Here is a 12,055-nt window from a genome sequence, read left to right on the forward strand (position 1 = left end):
GAAGGGAGTTAAATCCAATGTATTACTTCCTACATATCTGCTCACATGTGGCGTTTAAAAACAACATAAGTAGTTTCTCCAGGATGTCCCCAGGGCAGGACAAAGATTGATATGTTTAGGATATTTCTCCTTTGTGAAAGATAGTGAGCTAAAGACTATGGGTAAGGCTCTTGGAACCAGGACTCATGTCTGGCAGAGAGTCTCCCAGGACCCCCTTGTTATTTCCATATTTCAAGTAGCTTTGGGTCTCACCCTAAGTTACTAGGGGAATCCAGACGTGGACCCCTTGCTCACTATTCTTAGAGAGGCACAGCTACACCCTACTGATGAGTTTCAACCAGACCGAAACACGTGTCTGGGGTTGCTGTTGGTACTCTTGTTCAGAGGAGAATTGCCTAGCATTTCGGTGCTGGACTGCCCCAGGGCAGGACAAAGACTGATATGTTTAGGATATTTCTCCATTGTGAAAGATAGTGAGCTAAAGACTCTGGGTAAGGCTCTTGTAACCAGGACTCGTGTCTGGCACAGAGTCTCCCAGGACCCCCCTTGTTATTAGTCTACAGACATGCCGTAAATATTTGGTCGACTGGTATCAGTGGAGTATCGATCCCTTCATTCTCACTTTCTTCAGGACCCAAACACATTTAAGAACTTGTGCCACAAGTCACAATGGCAATTCACAAAGATTTCTGCACCTTAGCCCCTTTGTGATACCTGCAGTAAGACAGGGGGAGTATTGTTACAACCCAGTAGATGAAAAACAATTTCTTGTGGTAATTAGTTTAGGTGAATGAAAATATTTACTCAACGCCTGGTAACTAGTCGGGGCCAATCCAACCCTAGATAGGCGGCACATCAGCTTCTACTAGGGCTAGCCATTTTATGGTACCCCTAAATGTTTGGCTTTTCCCCCTGCTGGTTTGTCTGGATCTTAGACTTTATTTTTACGAACAGAGGAATGTCTGCTGAAGTCCCCCGGCCACTGCAACCTTTTTTTCATGGGCTGTCCTATGCTATCCTGTACGGCTCCTATGACAGCTGTGCTTATTAAGCACCCGGCTGTGGTCCCAGGATGATTCTACCACCCCACAAGTGTGTTGGGGAGTAGGCAGGTGGTAGGTTTAATTTAGTTTTGGCTTCACCAGTTGTGCACTTATCTTTACAACATTATCAGCCCAATGTGCCAGCATGGTAGCTATTAGGGTACTCGTTTTTAAGCCCTACTCCAACCCATTTTTGTTTTGGGTCCAGTTGGAGCACGAGGCTGTTGTGCTGATGTGGGCCCACTAGCATCCAGCCCTGCACCCTCTACTGGGTTAGTGGGATTTACACTGGCTTAGCCTGGTTTTCTGACCCAAACATGCCCATGACACCTCCTGTATGGGTAGACTTGAGTATTTGGTGGTTTTTAGGGCCAACCCAATCGACTGGCTGCCAGAATCGTTGTGTACCTGCCTGGTGTGTGATTGGAGTGCTGGCTTAGGCAGAGTGTGTTTATCCAAGGGAGATCCTGTACATTCCTCTATTTATCTGAATTGGTGGACTGTCACAAAGAGGAGGTGCTGCATTTGAGGACCTTGTTTTGTCCTTGCCCCAATTTCTTTTCAATGCTGCTGGAAGTATTTCCTAGACTGTTCCTCAACCCCCCCCCCCCCCCGCTCACCCCTTGTTGGCTGGACTAGCTGTTTCTGGGTCATTGCTGTGTTGTCTCCCTGTGAAATTCTCCTGGACCATGCACCCTGAGGTAGAGCGTCTCCCCAACCTTTTAGAGGTGCAGGTCTCCACTACTACACTTCAGCTTTGTCTTGGGCCACCCTGAGGTGCCTCAATCCACTTGCTTCCAACATGGGACAGTTCTTTTCTGACCTGCTTTGCTGTCTTGCTTCACGAGCTGCCCAGATCCACTTGGTGCCTTCTCCGTTGATGCTTCTTGCTGCTGGGTAACTGTGCTGGGAACACGGATAAGTGTTTGTTTCATCTTTCTGGGTCGTTACTGGTCCAGGGTTCAGGTCCAAGTGCTTACCAGGTTCTTTGTGGTTTCTGAGCCAAATACTTCGCAACTGGCACAGTAAATAATTGTTCTGGAATATAGGGTTTTTTACAGGTACCCCTCTACAACAAATCACTGTTGATTTCCATTGACCCAAATCTCTAGCTGACTTGATCTCAAACATGGAATTGGAGCTATTCAAGAGGGAATCTTCTGGTGTTCTCTGCGGTTGGTTCTTTATTTGTCTACACCCGTAGAGTAGAGCAAGTACTTATCTGGCTTTAACCCATAATCATGGCTTAACAAGAGATTTTGTCCTGTTATTTCCTATGGGCAACCTTTTACGAACATTTAAACCTTTCAGCTCTGTAAGGGATCAAGAGTAAGACTCAGAGACAGAGGCATGTTAAGTGATTGTTGTATACTTTTATTTCCAGAAAATTAGAAGGGTTGGGGGTAATCCTATCTATCCCAAATCCTAAGAGGGGTTTCCCTGCCTCAACAAAATTAAGCAACGTCTGTGTCAGGATGTTAAACAAAAGAGCATCCTCCGTCCTGTGGCCAGAATTCCTAAACTGACCCTTACACTCTAAAATCAATATAACATGCACAGGGGGATTCTGGTAAACTACATACTCGTAGCTTGCTTCAAGAGTTCTCAATATAAAAATTGAAGGTGCAGAACAGAACAGTAATAAAGGTTCAGCCAGGAAAGGGGCCTCCCTTCTCCTAGAGTCCTTCTGGCAGTTCAAAATGTCTCTTTCTCACAGTGTAACTGTATTCAAAAGGGCATGTGTCTTTCTTTAAGTTTCTTTCAAGCAAATGGTTTATTTACAATGTTCAGTTTCTCACACTTTGTCCACTTTCTACCCCTTGTATACTCTCCTGCCAGGGTATTCGTGATTTTCTCTTCGGTCCTTAAAAGGGGCATGAGCCTTCCCCTTTGTATGCACAACCTCAGGTTTATTTGCTTTTGTACGACTGGTTTACTCCCCCCCCACCTCGGCAGGATAGCATGCTACTTCTCTTCTTCCTCCTGGTTTACTCTCCTTCCAGGATATTGTTTTACTTCCTTTCTCGCTCCTGGTTTACTCTCCTGCCAGGATATCACTCCCCTATCTCCTGGTTAACTCTCCTGTCAGGATATTATTTCACTTCCCACTCCTGGTTTACTCTCCTGCCAGGATACCACTGTACTTCTTATCTTGTTTGCCTGGTGCACTGACCTGCCAGGGCTTTTCCTTTCTTCATTCACTTTTTCTCTTATCATCGTTGCAATAGTATTCCAAAGTTGAGTCACAGACCCTTTCTTGTCGAAGTTCGGATTAGTCTTATTTTCCCTTTTTAAGTTTTGGGTCCTTGACCCTTTATCAACATTGTGTGTGTATATATATATATATATATCAGTTCCTCTTTTCAATGGTTGTGTCTCTAACCCTCTTTCAGCATTATTTATATGTTTGTCAAGGTCTCCTTTCAAATAGTGGGCTTCTGCCCCACTCCAAACACTGTTCATGTGTTTCACTTTCTCGTTGACACGCTGGGTCATCGACCCTTCTTTCACAAAGTTCTCATTCATATCTTTTTCTTTAATATCTTCAATTAGTTTCTCGTGCGTTATCAGTGCGACGCAGAAAGTGTTTCCAGTCGCTCTGGTAACCCATGCATTCTCCTTGGGTTTACCAGGCAGCTTTAGCAGTCCTTGCGTCTCTTCTTCAGGTTCTCTGCAGGTCCGCTATCTAGGCATTCATCCTGCAAGCCGGTCTACCTTTGCTTTAGTGTCTTTCACTCTGAGCGCCTCCCACGTTTCCTAGTCACAAGGTGGTAGGCTGCTTGTCTCTCCTCTCACCATCGGCTTCAGTCTCCGTGCTGCTGCTTGCAGCCTGCTGATTTCTGGCGTCTCGTTCGGCGTTAGCACAGGCCGCTGACAGCCTCTGACTCTGCCACACTCTCCACTTTGGATCAGCTGTGGCTGTTCACTTCCCGGCATAAGTCAGCCTTCTCCAAAGACTAGAACGTGACATTGACTCCTCGCTTCTAGTCCTCTTCATTGTGCCATCTCTTTTCCGACGTCAAAGTACTAAAATAGTGGGAGTGGGAGGGCAAATTGGGCAATTGGTTGGTAAAACCTGGAATGTCTTCCTCCACGCTACAGTAAGCCATAGAGGCATGTTACAAAGGGTTATGGGTGTCATATTTTGATTACTAGGTTATCTTGGTCTATGGATGACCTACCTCTGTGGAGTTGTCTTCCCCTATGTAGTCCTCCCACAGGTAGCCTCTCCCAGGGTCCGAGTCGGGCAGCTTCTGGCTTTCCCTGGCCACATAAGAGAAGCGCCCCTCTGTAGAATCAGTGATGTTATTGTCAGATTCATCACAGCTCTTAAAGTGACTACAACAGATTTTTACCTGAACTTTGACATTTTTGGTGCCCCCACCACCTCCCTTGAGTTGATAGAATTTTACACCAAAGACTAGATTTTTAGCTGGTGCCTGGATTTATGAGAGACTTCAATTTAGTAAATCACTGCACTGCACTCTTGCCTATAAAAAATGTTGTGTTACGATATCTAACTCCTTTTTTATCTACCTATTTCTAGGAGTATATTGAGACTATGTACGACTTGTATTAGAAGCTTAACTAAATTCTGATGTTTGTTTCTGGACTTTGTTTAAAATTGTTTATTCTCTTCACTCCCTCTAGGTGCTATGCTAAAATATATGGTTTATCTATGAGCAAACCTGTTTTACTGTTAACTAGTGGCTGTGTGCAATACTGTGATTGCTCATATCTTGGCATTGTGGATTCTAAAGGTGACAATGTAATGTGTGTTGCTGATGTCTAGGGATCCCTTTTCCTCCCCACCCTTAGCATTACAGTACCCTGAGTTAACCACCAGCAATATAAGGCCGGGTATTAGCAAAGGGTCTGAAAAGGCCCTTTACTGTTTGACGACCTGGGGAGAGCAGAGGGTGGAGAACCCTGAGGCAGACCGAGCCGAGACAGTAGAGACCATAAAGGTATATCGGCTACTGGACTGGTTGAAAGGGTTAACAGGGGCCCTGGCCAACTCGAGCTACAATATTGGGGTACAAGAGAAGCCACTGGGGGAAGAGATAAGACCCCTAATGAAAAAGAACTGCAGTACCAAGGGGAGAGAATCTCACAGGTCTGGGACCCGCACCCTTTTATGAAGATCGAGTCAAATTATCTTCAAAGTCGCAGTATCTGGCACAATAGTGAACCAGGACTACAATACCAAGAGAGACGAATCCCATGGGTCTGGGGTCCGCAGCCTTTTATGAAGATCAAGCCCAATCATCTTCATAGTCGCAGTACCTGGCAGGAGAGTAAACCAGATCTAAGACTCCAAGGCAAGAGACATACATGGGTCTGGGAACTCATGTAACTTGGGAACTTTGAAGTGCAAAGCAAGCCAGGGAAAGGGGAGTTCCCCCCGATAATACTGAACTGTGAAAAGCTGAGAATTGTTGAAGGCTGGGAAGGGAGTCATTCCGCCCAGCCCTTGTGAACTGGAACTTTGTTTTTTTCCTCAGAAAGGAACTGAGACCTGTAGAAGAGTTATTCTCACAGGCAAAATGTCCCCTACATTGGTAACTGTAGCTCGTTGTCCAGAAGAAGCCACTCTTCTGGACCAAGAAGATCCAGAACCCTTTTTTTTAGTTGCAAGTGTCAGGGATATAAGTAGGCATTTTGACACAACGGTGGACTCTTTTTATTTACTTGGACATTCTGACCGATACTTTGGTTTCTTCTTAGAGTCAGGGAAACCCCTCTTAGAGTGGGGTAGAGAGAGGATTTCTCTTCAAAGTCTTTGCCAATCACCATGTCACCATTGTGTCAGACTCACACGTATGCACTCTTAGAATATATATAGACTTTTCTGGTTTATCCAACAAAATACCTCCTGTGATGTGTGTGTGTAACCCTGTGATAGGTCAGTATATCTGTCTAGTGTCCTCCTTTGTGTTAACTATTGGGACTACCCTTACTTATCCACAAACCTTCCCCCTCCCTTGAGTGATGCAGGACTGCTCTGACATTGATATCCAAAGAGCATTTGGTCTATCTTTTCGGTGGAACCCTGCCTTGCCCTAAGGATGGATGGATTCACATGCCAGAGGGCTGTGGAAAAAAGTCTCAAACACCTTTCTCCTGTTCCACGTCTGGCATTTGCTGGCAGTATCTTATGCCCACTTGTGTTGTTGTGGCTCAGGCTCAGTCCCTTGGAGAGTGGTTGCAACCTGTTCAGGCATCGTACACTGATCTGTTAAAGCGCTTCCATGTCAACGTGAAGAGACGTCTTGCCATGTGCCATCGCCTTGCAACTTGAATGTGTGCTTCTGCAGAGCTACTTCATTTCTGGCACTGTCCTGCCATTATCTGACTCGGAGCTTCTGGTGTTTTAGGACTCATTTGCAGAGTGCCTTAAAGATAACTTTCATTAAAGGCAGGCAAAGCTGATTCTATGTCAAGACTGGAGGCAAGCATTATGCTTTAATGCTACTCCTCATAGCAACTTCTTCAAATCTTAACTTTTTTCTGTTTAACACATTTTGTTTTTTAAACAGTAAAAACATTCAAATAACAACTTCTAACACATGGGACTTACAATCCCCATGAGTCCCCAGTGTCTCTGTAGTGTTGTATCCTGTCCAACAACCAATCCTGGGACAGCATAGCTCTTCCATCACGTCCTGCCTGTACTTCCTCCTCTTTCTTTGCTGCTCTTCAAGCAGATAAGTCACCCTTTATTTGCTCTGTTTTTTCTTTGGAGAAAGAAAAGGCAGATAAGGCGGCTATTGTGGGAGCATTGCGTTAGAGGAGGTAATCCCTTGGGATCCAGAGCACCGCTTTTTCCTACTCACACATTGTCAATTTAGTTGGTTTGTTGTGCGAGCGATCTCGCATCGGGTAGTGCCAACCGCAGCTTTCTTTCAATTTTCCCTACCTTACGAGCAGTGGCCCAGGGAGAGCACCAAGACCACGCAGTTACCTCACTCGCTCAGGGTGACAGGGGCTCTCCCCGGGGCTTCAGGTCACATATGTCTGTTCCAGCTTCGAGGAAGTGACCTATCGGTTACCGCAATCATGTGGGGAAGGAGCGTTAGCGCGCAGATTTACCCCAGCACAGAGGAGATAGAATGAATTTGATAGTGCCTGCAATCAGCTACAGTCCACGGCGAAGCGCTCATAGCGCCTATAAGAGCCTCTCTCCCACACTGCCCACTGCAAACTCCAGGCACAGAAGGCACTAACAAACAAAAAAAAGAGGGGTATTTTTTCTTTCTCCTCAGAGGCTGAACATGGAGGAAGAGAGCACCACTCCAGATTATAGCGAGAAGATGGAGGGAAACAGGGACCTGTTCCTCGGTTTTAAGGGGGTTCTAGGGGACTCTCTAGCAGTAGCTGTATCTCAAGGAGTGCAGCCCATCCAGGAGCGCCTGACCGTGCTAAAATCCCTCATTGCTTCAAGAGCCCCTAAAAAGAGGATGAGAGAGCTCAGCCCAGGTGAGGGCACCTCCCAGAGCCTGCACAAGAGACAGCCGGCACATAAGGGGAGGATCAGACCCGGAAAAGCCTCCACTCTTCTACCCCTCGGGTCAGAAAGCAGGGGCCCAAAAGATGCCCCAGGAGGGAGCTGACCGCTTTGACAAACTGAAAAGTTCCTTTCTGTGGAGATCGGCAGTGCTGAACCTCTTGCCCCCTACCCCAGGGGCGTTAAACACAGGGGCAGCCAATGAAGGCGATAAAACCTCTGAGGAGGAGGACGACGAGGAAGTCCTTGTGGAAGACAATGTGGACAGTAGAGGAAAGAGAGACAAGGGTCCAGAGGACAGAGACGATATAAATGACATGTTTGATCCCAATGGCATTAGGCACCCAAAATCAACAGAGTAGCTACCATCTCCGAGAGTGGCACAGTATATGGCGCAGGGTATCCGTAAACCCCTGGAGAGAGAGGTGTGATTCAGGATGAGGGTGGAACGCCCAATGTCGGAGCTCCCTATTAAGGTTATGGACACAGCGGAGCTTGACGCCAAGATGGTCACCTTCTTAACTAAGGCCACGAAGGATGTAAGGAGAGGGGTAGACCGAGCCTGGAAAGCCTGCCAGGATAAGGTGCTAGATATGGCAGGGCCCCTCGCAAAAATTATGGATTTGGCAGAGGGAGCTAAAGACACCGGCGAGCCAGTAGATGCGCACACCCTAGTCAGCTGGGTGCAGAGATCAGTCTGCTTTATGGTAACGCCAGCTGCGCGCTGTCTCTTACTCAAGATCTGAAGATTGACAGCAAATTAGGAGACCTCGCTAATTATGAAGCAGGAGAGGCAGCCCTGGGCATGCTCTTCGGAGAAGCTTTCGCAAAGTAGATGTCCCGATTTGTAGGTACACGGCTCTGGAGAAAGCCCAGACCTCCATCCGCAGGATATTTCTCGGACGGGTTTTCGCTGGGACTTGTCGCCATAGAGGGCGCTCGGCCGGTCAATTCAACTTGAGAAGGCCTCAAGGCCCCAGGGCACAGTACTGGCAGAGCAGGCTGCAGGATGCCCTTTTCCCCTCCAGGGAAGAGGTTTCAGTGGACGTAGAGGTCGAGAGGGATGCAGACAACAAAGCGCTGCCAGTGGTAAGTGTGCAGAGCGAGAGCTACCTCAAAGTTGGGGGGCAAACTTTATTGCATTTAGTCAAATGGCATGAGAGAGAGAGAGAAAAAGAGAAAGAGAAAAGGAGAGAGAGTGAGAGAGAGAGAAAAAAGAAAAGGGGGAAATTGAACAGTGCCCCTCGGGGTGTCTGTCAAGGGGGGGAAGTCAAGGCCGATTATCAACCTGAAGGAGTTGAACAGCTGGCTATTATACAGACACTTCAAGATGGAGGGAGTTCACCTCCTCAGGGACATACTTCGCAATGGAGACTGGTTAGCAAGGTTAGATTTAAAAGACCTGACTATTCCAGTGGCACGAGAACCCAGGAATGTTCTCAAATGTTTCTGGAAAGGACAAAGCTGGTGTTTCGCGTGCCTGCCTTTTTTGGTATAGCATCGGCCCCCTGGGCATTCACGAAAGTGATGAGACCATTAGTGGAGGCCATCAAAGACTGAGGGATCAGGATTATTATTTATCTAGACAATATCTTAGTGCCAGCACAGAACAAATCGTCCTTGACGGGGCAGGTGCTCTGGGTGAGCGCATTGCTGTTGCCCCTCGGTTTTCTGATCAATCGAAAAAAGACAGAGCCCATCCCGAAACAGCAGATAGAGTTCCTGGGATTTGTGGTAGACACCAGGAAGGCCACACTAGAGTTTACCCCAGCAGAAAATGAAAGGGATAAAGAAGGAACTGAGACTAGCAGTTCAAAAGACGCATATTTCGCTTTGCAGTTTAGCAAGGATAGTAGGGCTGCTAGCAGCCTCGATTCAGGCAATTTTTCCAGGGCCCCTGCACTACAGAGCACTCCAGAGGTTGAAGATCGGCCACCTACAAGGAGGTGTGATGTATCATCAGATGGTGCCATTGGACGTAGAAGGGAAGGTAGAGCTGCAATGGTGGGTGCAGAACATGGAGGCATGGAACGGCAAGGCCATCTTTGGAGACGTGCCAGAGTTAGTGATAGAATCAGGCGCAAGCAGGTCCTAGTGGGGCGCCAGATGCGGCCTGCTACAGACTGGGGGAAAGTGGTCAGAAGAAGAACCAGAACTGCACATAAACTGCCTAGAGCTTCTAGTGGGGTCCTTCGTAGTGAAGGCTTTTGCCAAAGAGAGAGTGAATTGCTGCATTCTGCTGAGTAGGGACAACCTTTATAAATAAAATAAATACAAATACAAATACAAACATCTCAGCGTTGCGTTACATAGACAAGCTAGGAGGACCCAAGCCAAGAATGTTAGTGGAGATAGCGAAGGACCTCTGGCACTATTGCCTACAGAAGAGACTAGTGATAGCAGCGGAATACTTACCAGGGAAGCAAAACGTAGTAGCAGGCTGGAACTCCAGGTACCTGGAGGATTCCAGCGATTAGTGATTGAGCAAGCCAGTTTTCTCACAGTTATAGAGAGTCTGGGGCCTGGTAGAGATAGATCTCTTTGCATCCAGGTTGAATGCGCAGGTTCCCAGATATTACAGCTGGAGACTGGACCCAGAAGCGATAGGGACAGACGCGTTTCTCCTCAGCTGGGCAGGCGCGCTGCACTATGCTTTTCCCCCCGTTCATCATGGTAGCGATAGTCCTGGCGAAAGTCCGCCAGGAACGAGCAGAGGTAGTGATGGTGGTGCCCGTGTGGAAATCGCAGGCATGGTTTCTGATTCTGATGGAACTTTCTTTGGATTTTCCGAGAGTGATTCCAAGGGAAGCAGACCTACTATGCGACCTGAGGGGACAGGTGCATTGTCTAGTGCAAACAGGGTCCCTGCAGCTGCTGGCATGCAGGATTTCAGGCAAGTATGGAACTTGCCGGGCCTTTCGAGAGCAGCTGCCGATTGTATCAGAGACTCATGGACACCTTCCACCTTTAGGAGCTATGATGCTGCATGGGCCAAACTGGAAGAATGGTGTGCCCAGCAGCGTGTTCATCCCATTTCGGCACCTGTAGTGCAAGTTCTGAACTTCTTAGCAGATCTGTCTAGCATTCAATACACTTGCCCATTCTCAAAGTGTATAGGTCAGCAATTTCCACAGGTCACGAGAAGTGTGAAGGTCGACCAGTCAGGGAACACCCGGCAGTGGTGAGACTATTCCAAGGGGTGAAGTGTGCAAGCTGCCAACTCCCAAGTATTCTGTATTGTGGGTTGTCATGGTAGTATTCCACCTCTTCAAACAGTGGCCTGAGACCGAGCAGTTATCAGTACAGCGGCTGTCCAGCAAGTTAGTTATGCTATTGTGTTTAGTTTCATGCAGGAGAGTCTCTGACGTGAAAGCTTTGGAGATTAACAGGAAAGTATTTTACCCAGAGGGTGTAGCATTCCAGATTGTTCAGAGGACGAAGGGTGCGTCCACAGTCATTTGGTATAGCCTTATTTCCCGGTAGGCCCAAGCTGTGCGTGACCTGTTGCATCAAGGAATAACAGAGAGTGACGGGAGAGTTTAGGCCAGTGGGAGTGCAGCAGTTGCCGATAGCGCGTAGGAAATCTTTCCATGCAGTAGTTTCAGCCACCATAGCTAGGTGAGTTAAAGAGTTCATGTGCTGGGCAGGCAACATCTTTGGGACTCACTCCATCAGGGGAGCGATGGCGTCCAAAGCATTTGCAGCAGGGACTTCTTTGCACAATATATTAAAGTCCGCAGATTAGTCTTCAGAAGCTCTGTTTAAGACTTTTTATTTTAAGCTAGTCTCTACTGTAGCTAATGTGGTGTTGGAGAGCTTTGAACAAGCATAATGCTTGCATCCGGCCTTGACATCGAATGAAGATTACCCAGGCTATTCGCACTGGGAGTCTTGATTCTATTAAAGACACAGAGGCAAGCATTATCCGCCCTTATAAGGAGGGTGGGATAATTGCATGACATAATGTTGATATATTTTTTGTCATGAATATTGCTATTTCTGCTGTGATGTGACTACATTTTGAGTATCTGCGTATTCCCACTCAAATTGTGTGTTTTGATTGGATCCTAGGTGGCGAGACCAAAAGCAACTGAGCCAAGTGATGGCGGATAGCGTGTGGCGTCTGGAGAGAGGAGTCGTCTGAAGGTCAGAAGGAAGACCCAGATTTGGTGAAGTTTTATGTTAAGGATGTCGATGGTGGACATCTTCGATTGTTCTGTTACTGCAAGTTCATCAAAATAAGAGGAGGAAGTACAGGCAGGGTGTGATGCAAGGGCTGTGCTGGCCCAGGATTGGTTGTTGGACAGGACACAAAACTACAGAGACACTGGGGACTAATGGGGATTGGTAGTCCCAGGTGTTAGAAGTTTTGGTTTGAATGTTTAAATATGTGTTAAACAGAAAAAAGTTAAGATTTGAAGAAGCTGCTATGAGGAGTAGCATTAAATAGTTAAAGCATAATGCTCGCCTCTGTGTCTTTAATAGAATCAAGACTCCTGGCGCT

Source organism: Ambystoma mexicanum, chromosome 9, assembly GCF_040938575.1.
Source record: "Ambystoma mexicanum isolate Mex_15411 chromosome 9, UKY_AmexF1_1, whole genome shotgun sequence".
Taxonomy (NCBI): Eukaryota; Metazoa; Chordata; class Amphibia; order Caudata; family Ambystomatidae; genus Ambystoma; species Ambystoma mexicanum.